Source organism: Pongo pygmaeus, chromosome 17 (genome assembly GCF_028885625.2).
Source record: "Pongo pygmaeus isolate AG05252 chromosome 17, NHGRI_mPonPyg2-v2.0_pri, whole genome shotgun sequence".
Lineage (NCBI taxonomy): Eukaryota > Metazoa > Chordata > Mammalia > Primates > Hominidae > Pongo > Pongo pygmaeus.
This window is the reverse complement of record NC_072390.2, coordinates 38791135-38803362: the sequence shown is the minus strand read 5'-3', so window position 1 is coordinate 38803362 and position 12228 is coordinate 38791135. Positions and strand designations below refer to the sequence as shown.

General features: G+C 42.5%; 1 protein-coding gene across 10 annotated transcripts in view; it reads left to right on the top strand.

Annotated features, from left to right (window-relative positions):
* The first annotated feature begins 2194 nt into the window (after positions 1-2194).
* Positions 2195-12228, top strand: part of OSBPL1A (oxysterol binding protein like 1A) — a 233268-nt gene continuing 223234 nt past the window's right edge. For 4 of the 10 annotated variants that reach the window (XM_063653508.1, XM_063653506.1, XM_063653503.1 and 1 more), the window contains exon 1: positions 2308-2442. The gene's annotated coding sequence lies outside the window, so the exon portion shown is untranslated. Of the gene's footprint in view, positions 2525-12228 lie in introns of all 10 variants that reach the window. The other 6 variants (XM_054460821.2, XM_054460822.2, XM_063653504.1 and 3 more) reach the window with 6 other exon arrangements.

Genomic DNA, 12228 nt, shown 5'->3' with positions numbered 1-12228 from the left:
TGCATTGCCCAATATGGTAACTGCTATCCACATGTGGCTATTTAAATTAAATAAAACTTGAAACCTTCAGTCACACTGGCCACATTTCAAGTGCTCAATAGCCACATGTGGCTAGTGGCTACTGTACTGGACAAGGCAGAATTATAGAACATTTCTATCATCGCAGAAAGTTCCATTAGACACAGTGTTCTAGAATAATGAATTCTGTTATGCCATCGTGGTGATTTTACCTGTACTAGCAGTCAATAATATAAATGCCCATGAGATATCTTTTCTGCATATTTTATGGAAATACCAAATAAAGTCCTTTAAAAATACAGTACAAATAGTAATGCTATCAAGATTGGAACTTCTCTTATTGATAACTGTAGTGATTAATACTTCATCCTCCTATTGACTGCAATCTGTCTTTCACTTACAAACTGTAGAAGGGAGTTGCAAAGTGCAAGTTGTGAATTTAGGTAATTAAATCATCACAGAGAGAATGAAGGCTTTCATGGAATCACGGAAAATTATTTCAGTAGCCAATTATTATTGTCATTATTTCGGTAGTTTTATTTTGGCTATGAAGATGGTTCAAAGCCGGGTGTGGTGGCTCACACCTGTAATCCCAGCACCTTGGGAGGCTGAAGCGGGTTGATCACCTGAGATCAGGAGTTTGAGATCAGACTGACAAACATAGTGAAACCCTATCTCTACTAAAAATACAAAAGTTAGCCGGGTATGGTGGCACGCGCCTATAGTCCCAGCTACTTAGGAGGCTGAGGCAGGAGAATCGCTTGAACCTGGGAGGCAGAGGTTGCAGTGAGCCGAGACTGCACCACTGCACAAGAGTAAAACTCTGTCTCAAAAAAAAAAAAAAAAAAAAGAAAAGATGGTTCAATATCCTTAGATAGTAAGCCCTGAGGTTTCTTCTTTTCCAGACAAATACAGCTGCTTTAGTTACCACACATTTTACAGTAGAAGTATTGTGCGAGTAAAGTGCCTGCTTTGTTAATAAAAGATGATGCCAGTCTGAGATACACCAGCAGGATTGCTTGTGATATCCAAAAACATCATTTCAAAAGATCTGCCACATGCTGTTTCACACATATCACAATGACCAAACGGGCCTATGATAGGTTCTCAATACATGCTTCTAGACTTGATGGAAAAACTACAGTCCTTTTAAAAATGATACCTATTTATTACTTTTTCATTGCAAAAGAACATGTTCATTAAATACATTTAGAAAATTCAGGAAAGCAGAAATCAGTTTTCGTATGCTCGTAATTTCCTGTCTTTTTAGTTATGCAGAAATGCTTTTAAAAAGCAAAGCTGTGGCCTGCAGGGGTGGCTCACACCTGTAATCCCAACACTTTGGGAGGCCCAGGAGTTGGAGACCAGCCTGGGCAACACGGGGAGAGTCTATCTCTACTAAAAATACAAAAATTGTCCGGGCGCGGCAGGGCGCGGCAGGGCGCGCCTGTAGTCCAGCTGAGGCCGGAGGATCGCTTGAACCCAGAAGACGATGCTGCACTGAGCCGAGATCGCGCCACTACACTCCAGCTTGGGAGACAGACCTTGCCTCAAAAAAAGAAAAAAACAAAAACGGTGGAATTATACTAGAGTTTGAACCTTCACGTTATAGACTATTTGCTAACTCCTCTAGCTAGACGCCTTGCGCATGGAATCTGGAGGGGAGGAGGTGAGGAAATTTTGTAAATCCTTGTCTCACGCATATCTATTCTATAATGGTTACACCTGTATGGCATTTTAAGCGCTTCCTTTCACAGGTGAAAGCAAAAGGAGGTGTTTTTTGTAAATTGTCTAATTTACATTGCCAATTAAGTTCCCACGGGTCGAGTTGCAGCCAAAGCAAAAAAGAAGAAAAACTAGGCAGCTGGATAACCTATTGCTTAATGACAGACTTCTAGACTATTAACCCAGGACTTATATTTTGCCTGGGGACGGGAATCTTCCACTGGCTCACACGGGCGGTTCCTTGTAGTCTCCGGGTAAGGCCTGCCACTTCTTCCCTCGGGGTGTGGTGGGAGGAGCGCGAAGGCTTTGCGCCTCCCTAGTAGTTGGCAAAACCTGGAACCAGCGCCAGTGGCTCAGGCGGGACAGGAGCGGGCCGGGGGCGTGGGCAGGCCAGGCAGGGGTGGGGAGTGGGCGGGGAACGGGCGTGTCCCCGCTACGGTCACGTGTCGGGAGGGATGCCAGCTCGCCAGGAGGATGCGCGTTCCAGGGGCGGGCCGGGAGGAGGGGCGGCGCCACCTCGCGCTCCGCCGTGGTCCCTGGGCCGGGTCCCGGAGACAGACGTTACGCGGGCTCGAGCTTCCTCGGGGAGTGCCAGCCAGAGTCGGTGACGACCACTTCCTCGACGTGGGGCGGGCGGACGGGAAGCCTGCGGTCGTGGCCCCCGCCTCGGGAGCTCTGGGAGCCCGGGTGACCGCGTAGGTCAGTTTCTCGCGGCTGTCCACGCCTGGAGTTCGAGGCCGGTTCCCGCGCTGACGGGTTCCCGCCGGGCTGCGCTCGGGAGGTCTGTCCGCGCCTGGTTGGGGGTGGGCGCTCCCGTCCCGGGCGTCTCAGAGGATGGTCGGGTCGTGGCGCGGCGACGCAGGGCTGCAGCCGAGCTCGGTTTCCCGGCGGCCGCTGGCTGCTCCAGCGCTGCAGGAAGTTAGGCGTTAAAAGTAACAAGATGTTGGCGTTTGTTGCACTTCCACTCGGGTGCCACGACCGTGCTGGTGCCGCATGCATCCCCCACCAGATCTTCAGCTGCGTGCCTTCTCGGTACTTTCGTGTGTCCATGTGACTTTTTAATTTCCTCCTAACAAGAGGAGGATTGATGCACAATGGAAGTCACGCATTGTTCATGTGACCGTTTCCCAATGTACCGCGTGGTCGGTTCTACAAGCATGAACGAATATCCAAGGGAGATTCTGAAACTGAATGAGAGCGCAGCTGCACAATAGACTTTAACAATTCACTTATCCCGCTGCCCTAATGATTGTCAGGAGGCATTGAAAAGGGTTATTCTGATTTAGTATTAGTTTTCAGTTCAAGTTGTCGTTTTTAGGCAGATGGTATTGTGAAATGGAACTGTGGGCAGTGTGATATTGTTAGCTTAAATAAGGTTGCTTGAATGTTGCAAATGTGGCTATTAGGTGTCTGTGAATAGTTAATAATATAATTAAATCAGCTTTAAAATCGGTGATGTGTTTTCCCTGAAAACTTCAGTCTTTGCTCTGTAATAGGTGCATTCTGGATTTGGAGTTTGGAACCTCCTCACCTCTTTACTCAGCATTTGGGAAATAATTTGCAGATTCGTTTTGAGGGGTAGAAGTATTTGCAGTCTAACCCCGATACAATGAATTTTTTGCAGCGGTTTGATAGGTATAAATTCTGAACCACCCCCCTCCCTCCCCACCCCAAGCTGGAATTGTGAAGATTTCTTAATTACAGCATAGTAACAAAATCCACCTTTTAATTCCCTAATTCTAAACCACTAGGTGGGCTTTGTCTACAATTTATAGGGGGAAAAGAGGAGAAAACTGTCAGTAACATTCCTTTCTTAAAATTTAACTATTCTTTTTCATTTCTCCCAGGTAGTGTAACTCTTCTCCAGCATTGAGCAACAGATAGTCAAAATAGGCGTTAACTGCCAAAGTTTGAGTAGATTAATCTGAAACATTTGTTATCTCAGTGTAGTATTTTGTGAAGGTTGTTTATGAAAATGACACTTGCTAAATATCTCGTTGTGAATCAGCAGAAACTTATGGTGGGTGGCTAATTCTTGTCTCTGGAGGCTGCTCATTTTTGCATGTATTATTCTAGCTGACTTTGATTCAGAGCAGTCAGGTATGATTTCTCTCTCTCTCTCTCTTTTTTTTTTTTTTTTACTTGAGACAGAGTCTCGCTCTGTTGCCCAGGCTGGAGTGTAGTGGCACGATCTCAGGCTCGCTGCAATCTCTGCCTCCCGGGTTGAAGCGATTCTCCTGTCTCAGCCTCCCAAGTAGCTGGGATTACAGGCACATGCCACCATGCCTGGCTAATTTTTGTATTTTTAGTAGAGACAAGGTTTCACCATGTTGTTCAGGCTGGTCTCGAACTCCTGACCTTATGATCCGCCTGCCTTGGCCTCCCAAAGTGCTGGGATTACAGGTGTGAGCCACAGGTATTATTTCTATAACAGTATTCCTGGTTGGGTGCCATGGCTCACGCCTTGGGAGCACTTTGGGAGGCCGAGGCGGGTGGATCACTTGAGGTCAGGAGTTTGAGAGCAGCCTGGCCAAAATGATGAAACCCTGTCTCTACTAAAAATACAAAAATTAGCCACGCGTGGTGGTGGGCACCTGTAATTCCAGCCACTTGGGAGGCTGAGGCTGGAGAATCCCTTGAACCCAGGAGGCGGAGATTGCAAGTGAATGGAGATCGTGCTGTTGCCCTGCAGCCTGGGCGACAAGAGTGAAACTCCTTTTCAAAAAAAAAAAAAAAAAAATTCTCCCCAATGATACTGTTTTAGAACCAACAATTAGGTTGAAGAATACAGCCAGTCTTTTTTGAGTAATAACATGGCTGAATGCCGGTTAAATATTAATACATTACAAACTTTCTCCTTGTGGCTTTATTTTACTCAGAGATACATCTGTATATCTGATCATAATATTTTTAAGTTGGAACTGTGTCAATTTCTTACCTCTTGACATTACTGGAAGCTGAGCTTTTATACATTATACGTATTCATTGAGAAAAGTAGTAGGCAGAAAGTAGAAATCAGCCAAACCAATAACTTAGTGGAGAAGAGAGAATATGATATCAAGTGTGTGTGAGAAATTTGATATCCTTCAGAACCTTGTCAGTTCTTCCAAGCTGAGTCTGAACTTTGGCAATCAGAGCTTTTTTGATGACCTAGCAAGTTCTCTGAATTTCCTAGAAAGAGGACAGGTTTTAGCACTGCGTCACCAGCTTATACTAACAATTCATGAAGTTTAAGAAAAGACACTGTCAGGTAATCTGTATAGTATATGTATATTTATGATCATGGTGTCATATAAGTATCTTATGTGATGTTCTTGGTCTCTAGAAATGTTTTTCCTCATGTGGACTCTGCCACTAATGCTGTGTCGGTACTGTCAGTATTAAGGGGGCTGTGTGAGGTGGGCTAGTATAAGAAATAGTTTTAATGCTATTACTAGGAAGATAAACTAGGTCGCTCACTTTACTTTTATTTATCAGCCTGCAAGTAGGAAATTACTGTGTAGTGAAAGCAGTCTTTAACTGTACAATTTCCTATCACGTGACAATGGAAAGTAACCACATGTTTTTACTTTGTGTTTAAAGTTTTTCTTTAAAGAGGTATTTCTGTGATGCATAAATGGTCAGTATTATTATACATGAGTTTAATTGAGTTTGAAAGATAATTTTCAAATGTGAAATAATTGAAATGGGAAAATTTTAATGCAATTTTCTAAAATTTAGGGAATTTTATCATTAAAAGGTAACAATCAGCCTCCTTGCTAGGATTTTTATTACTAAACTTGATTTGTTAAATTTGTAGGGTTCTCTGCTTTTCGTACCTGCTCTGTTTTGAAACAGTAGTTAATAGTTTTCAGAATCTGTCAAATTGAAGTTCAAATCAGGGGTGCATCTAGGGGTTAGTGCTTAATTGTTAAAGCAGCTAAAATTATAGCATCAAAGTTATTTTAAACAACTTCATTAAGCAAAGCTATGAAGCTTATTTAATTTTTACTAATTTTAAGAAACATTAAAATTTCCAACCGAATATGGGTAAAATAAATACCCGGTGATATGGTTGGTTTTTTATTATGTCCGTATGGCGTCCAAGTCAGTGTGGGTATGGAATGGATATGAATAAGAGAAGGTAATGTAAATTTATCAAATATAAAGTAAATAATAATTTGGTATAAACATTTTATGATTTCAGTGCTTTATAAACCATTAGATGACACATAATTGTGGCCAATTCGCCATGATTTCTCCTCCGGGAGATGAATGCTTTTAATTAGGGCACAAAGACTTATTGAGGAAGTTAGAGAAAAAGTTTCACTGAGTTAAAAATTAAGTGATTAAAATTTTGTCTTATAATTTAAAACGATACAGGTTAGTGCTTCCCAAAATGGGCTTTATAATTTGCTCTTGTTTTCCTTAAATTGCCATGTTTTAGGTATTCTTTTCAGTTAATAAATAAAGCTTTTTAAAATGAGGCACTCAAAACATAATTCAGATTCAACTTCCTCAGTGCTTACACAGGAACACTAATGAGAATCAACGGCCTTTAACTTTTGCAGCTGAATTGAATTTTATAAAATACATAGCAATGCCAGATGCGGTGGCTCACGCCTGTAATCCCAGCACTTTGGGAGGCCGAGGCCGGCGGATCACGAGGTCAGGAGATGAAGACCATCCTGGCTAACACAGTGAAACCCTGGCTCTACTAAAAAATACAAAAAATTAGCCGGGCATGGTGGCGGGCACCTGTAGTCCCAGCTACTTGGGAGGCTGAGGCAGGAGAATGGTGTGAACCCGGGAGGCGGAGCTTGCAATGAGCGGAGATCGTGCCACTGCATTCCAGCCTAGGCGACAGAGCGAGACTCCGTCTCAAAAAAAATAAATAAATAAATAAAAATAAAATAAAATAAAATATATTGCATTATTTCACCCCTTCTACATTCTGGCTGTGACTCTACTGTTAACACTTGGCAAGTAACTTCACCTTTGGGCTTTTCAGTTGCTTCAGCTCTAGAATCAGAGTGTTAGATTAAATATGAATTTGTTTACCAATGTTCAGTTTCTAAAACAAGCAAAAAAAAAATGCATTTGTTTATGTCGTCACAAATGTCAGTTTTCTGTATACATAATATGTGTATCTGTGCACATGTGTGCATAATGTATACACACATACATACATGTAGGTATATGATTGCATCAGAGAAATTACTGATTGCTAGCAACTAATCATAGTTAGAGCAAATAAGTATTTTTTTTGCCATTGCCGTGTTTTTATGTAGTTACTTTAATCTTTAATACCTTGCTGGTATTAAAAGAATATAACGTCAGGAGAAAACACACCATTAAGCAGCTAACTACAGGCTGGGTGAGGTGGCTCATGCCTGTAATTCCAGCACATTGGAAGGCAAGGCAGGATAATTCCTTAAGGCCCGGAGTTCGAGACCAGCCTGGCAACGTAGCCAGACCGCATCTCTATAAAAGATACAAAAATTAGCTGGGTATGGTGGTGTGCATCTGTGGTCCCAGCTACTCAGGAGGCCAAGATGGGAGGATTGCTTGAGTTCAGGAGTTTGAGGCTGCAGTGAGCCATGATTGTGCCACTGCACTCCATCCTGGGCAGTTGACTGAGACCCTGTTTCAAAAAAGCAGCTAACTACTTTGGAGTGCAGGGCTAAGCACAGTACTGGTTTTTATGTTTTTAAGATTTAGTTTATAGGATGTTTTTGTTCATAGACATTTAATTTTTCTCATTCAAATTTCTAGCATACAATGTATTTTAAATATAAATGTAACAACATTCATAAAATCAGTAAGAATTTAAAAACTAATCGCAACATATATTTTTAATAATTTTTGAATAGTCTCCCTTTGTCTTTATTAGGAGTATAGGGCTGGGCGTGGTGGCTCACGCCTGTAATCTCAGCACCGTGGGAGGCCGAGGTGGGCGGATCACCTGACGTCAGGAGTTTGAGACCAGCCTGACCAACATGGAGAAACCCCGTCTCTACTAAAAATATAAAATAGCTTGGCATGGTGGCACATGCTTGTAATCCCTGCTACTTGGGAGGCTGAGGCAGGAGAATCACTTGAACCTGGGAGGCGGAGGTTGCGGTGAACTGAGATGGCGCCATTGCACTCCAGCATGGGAAACAAGAGTGAAACTCTGTCTCAAAAATAAAAAGAGTACAAATGCTGGCTGGATGCAGTGGCTCACGCCTGTAATCCCAGCACTTGGGGAGGCTGAGGTGGACAGATCACTTGAACCCAGGAGTTTGAGACCAGCCTGGGCAACACGACGAAACCCTGACTCTACAAAAAATACGAAAATTAGCTGGGTATGGTGGCATGTGCCTGTAGTCCCAGCTACTTTGGGAGGCTGAGGTGGGAGGATCACTTGAGCCCAGGAGGTGAAGGTTGCAGTCAGCTGAGATTGTGCCACTGCACTCCAGCCTTAGTGACAGACCCTGTCTCAAAAAAAAAAAAGAAAAAAAAAAGTACAAATGCCATTTGGCAATTGTGCCAGTCGTATTTTAGATGCTTCCTGATTTTTTGTGTGTGATAAAATGTACGTAACATCAAATTTGCCCTTTTAGGTTTTTTTTGTTGTTGTCGTTTGTTTGTTTTTTAAAAAGAGTTTCATTCTGTTGCCCAGAGCTGGAGTGCAGTGGCATGGTCATAGCTCACTGCAGCCTTGAACTCCCGGGCTCAGGTAGTCCTCCTGCTTCAGCCTCCCAAGTTGCTGGATCTATAGGTGTGCACCATGACATTTGGTAATTAAATTTTTTTTTTTTGGTAGAGACTGGGGTCTTGTTGTGTTGCCTAGACTGGTCTTAAACTCCTGGCCTCAGGCTATCCTCCTGCCTCAGCCTCCCAAAGCAGTGGGATTACAGGCATGAGCCATCACACCTGGCCTGTTTTAGCCATTGTTAAATGTATTATTCAGTGGCATTGCATACATTCACATTGTAGTACAGCTATCACCACTGTCCATCTCCAGGACCTTTTCCTCCATCCCAAACTGAAACTCTGTTCCCATTAAACGTTACTCCCTATTTCTTCCTCCCTTCTCCAGCCACTGGCAACCACCATTCTATGTTTTGTCTGTATGACTTTGACTATTTTAGCTGTCTCATCTAAGTGGAATCATACAATATTTGTCCTTTTGTGAGTGATTTATTTCACTTAGCATGATGTATTCCAGGTTTGTCCATGTTCTAGCATGTGTCAGAATTTCTTTCCTCAGTCGGTTGATTGAGACAGAGTCTTGCTTTGTCGCCCAGGCTGTAGTGCAAAGTGGCGGGATCTCGGCTCACTGCAACCCCTGCCTCCCGGGCTCAAGCCATTCTTGTGCTTCAGTCTCCCCAGTAGCTGGGACTACAGGCACGCACTGCCACACCAGGCTAATTTTTGTGTTTTTAGTAGAGACGGGGTTTCACCATGTTGGCCAGGCTGGTCTCGAGCTCCTGACCTTAGGTGATCTGTGCACCTCAGCTTCCCAAAGTGCTGCGATTATAGCCGTGAGCCACTGCACCTGGCCAAAAAGTTACCTGAATCTGCTGAAATTTGGAGAGCAAGAGCATGGGAAATGAGAAACACAATATTCAGGATTTCAATTTTTTTTAATGTAATGACTTTTTTTTTTTTTTTTTTTTTTGAGACGGAGTCGCACTCTGTTGCCCAGGCTGAAGTACAGTAGCACGATCTTGGCTCACTGCAACCTCTGCCTCCCAGGTTGAAGTGATTCTCCTGCCTCAGCCTCCCCAGTAGCTGGAATTACAGGCGTGTGCCACCATGCCCAGCTAATTTTTGTATTTTTAATAGAGGTGGGGTTTCCGTGGTCTGTTGGCCAGGCTGGTCTCGAATTCCTGACCTCAAGTGATCGCCTGCCTCGGCCTCCCAAAGTCTTGGGATTACAGGCATGAGCCACCACACCCATCCTTCCTTTTAAAGGCTAAATTATATTACCTTGTATATGTCACATTTTGTTTTTCCATTCATCTGTCAATGGACATTTAGGTTACTTCTCCTGTGAACATGGGAATACAAATACCTGTTTGATTCCTTGCTTTTAGTTCTTTTGGGTATATACCCAGAAGTAGAATTGCTGGATCATAGGTAATTATGTGTTTAATTTTTTGAGGAACCCCTATACTTCTCTGATGTTTTAAGATTTACAATTGCATGTTGTTATATGTATGACTAGGTGAATTGGGCCTGGATGTCTGAGATTTTAACTTTTCTAATACCTTTAAGAACTCTATTCCTGAAAAGGGCACATTGTTAAATATTTTCAGTTTCTGGCACTCATGTGAATTAGCTCTTATTGTTGAATATTATTATCTTTGATTTCTCTAGGAATTTTCTATCTTGGTTCTATAGATTTTTTTTTTTGAGACAGAGTCTCACTCTGTCACCCCGGCTGGACTGCAGTGGTGCGATCTTGGGTCACTGCAAACTCTGCCTCCTGGGTTCAAGTGATTCTTGTACGTCAGCCTCCCCAGTAGCTGGGATTACAGGCGTGCACCACCATACCTGGCTAAGTTTTGTATTTTTTAGTAAAGATGGAGTTTCGCTATGTTGGCCAGGGTGGTCTAAAACTCCTGGCCTCAAGTGATCTGCCCTCCCTGGCCTCCCAAAATGTTGGGAATACAGGCGTGAGCCACCGCACCTGGCCAATTCTGTAGATATTAAGCTGGAATTGTAAAGAAAAGTAGCAAGCAGTTCAAATGATAAAATAATAGACTCCAACCAAATTTAACAAGTCATTGCCCTTGGAGTTGTAAGTTTTAAAATCTTTGTCAATATTTCGGAACTGTTGGGGCCACAGAACTTATCTACTATATTAAGTGGGGAGTCAGTGGCATAGACTATCAAGTATGGTCACCAGTTTAAGTAATTTTATGATATTTACAAGACAACAAAATATAAATTTTCTATCCTCAAAAGAATTTAAAAATTAGAAGTCTAACTTTCCCTAGTGGACCTTGGAGGAGAGAAAACATAAGGCAAAAATGGTCTCTTATCTCTTGATTTTTGAAGCTCAAAATGTTTTCCATCTAATTATTTCCTGGAAAACATTCTCATGGCCATGAAAATCTCATTAATCTAAAAACAGAGCTTGGAATTGCGTGAATGTGAGAAGAGCAGCTGAAAAGTGGTCTTGAAAAATACCATGTGCACTGATAGAAATGGCTGCAATCCATTGTGACCAGCTGCATTTGGGAATGCTTATCTTCTTCTTTTGGCTTAAACATCAGAGACAAAGCGCTTTTCTGGAATAAGCTCTCATGATTTGGAAGAATGTTTTTAAAAAATCTGTTCAACATATGAATTTGGATGATTCTTTAAAAAATCAATTTTGAAGTTTCTTCTAAAGGTACCTTTTAGTCAGAAATTAATGGAAATTAAATAGTTTACAAATTAAAGATGCATCAAATTAAGAAAGTAGTTATCAACCTCAATAATCTGTGGGGGGTGTTTTAAAGAATTTCTCCCTTTTTTGTTATTTTTGGTATAATTTTTTTTTTTTTTTTTTTTTTTTTTTTTTTTTTTTTTGAGACAGTCTCACTCTTGTCGCCCAGACTGAAGTGCTGTGGCGCGATCTTGGCTCACTGCAGCCTCCACCTCCTGGGTTCAAGCGATTCTCCTGTTTCAGCTTCCTGAGTAGCTGGGATTACAGGTGCCCATCACCACGCCTGGCTAATTTTTCTACTTTTAGTAGAGACGGGGTTTCGCCATGTTGTCCAAGCTGGTCTCGAACTCCTGACCCCAGGTGATCCGCCCGCCTCGGCCTCCCAAAATGCTGGGATTACAGACAGGTGTGAGCCACTGGGTCTGGCAGTATAAATTTTAAAAAATGTATTTCCCATGGCTTATTAGAAAAAAAAACTGTTAATTTTATGTCACTAGATATACCTTTTGTAAGGCATTGCCTGTAGACCTTCCTATAGGGAGACTGGATTGCTTTGTTTTCAAAGGACTAAGTCCTCATCCATCTGCCCATCCATCCATCCGGTTAACTAATATTTGGTTGCCTACTGTGTTCTAGGCACCTTGCTAGGGAGATGATAGGGGAACAGAATAGACACGAGGCACTTGTTCTCATCGAGTTTACAGTCTAGGGACAGCCAAATAAATGACCACACTGATACCCATAGACTCACATATCGTGGCAGGTTGCCATGAGGGCTTATCACGGAGCTCTAGGTGATATTGGAGATGGAGAGAGCAACTCAGACCTCTCTCCAGAAATGTGGATAGTAGTTTATTTGTACACTTGTCTTCCTTATAACATTTAAAAGTTCTCCTAGTGTAAGGCCTGGTTTTATTCATTAGTGTCATCGGAGTTTAGGACGATGCCTAGAATGTGGTAAGCCTTCAAGTCATTGGGTATTGATTCATCCCCTTGTATGGTATTAGAATTAGGGAAGGCGATGCAGGCCTGGTGGCAATAGGGAAACTGCAGCTTCTGGTGGCTGTCATGTTGGACACCTG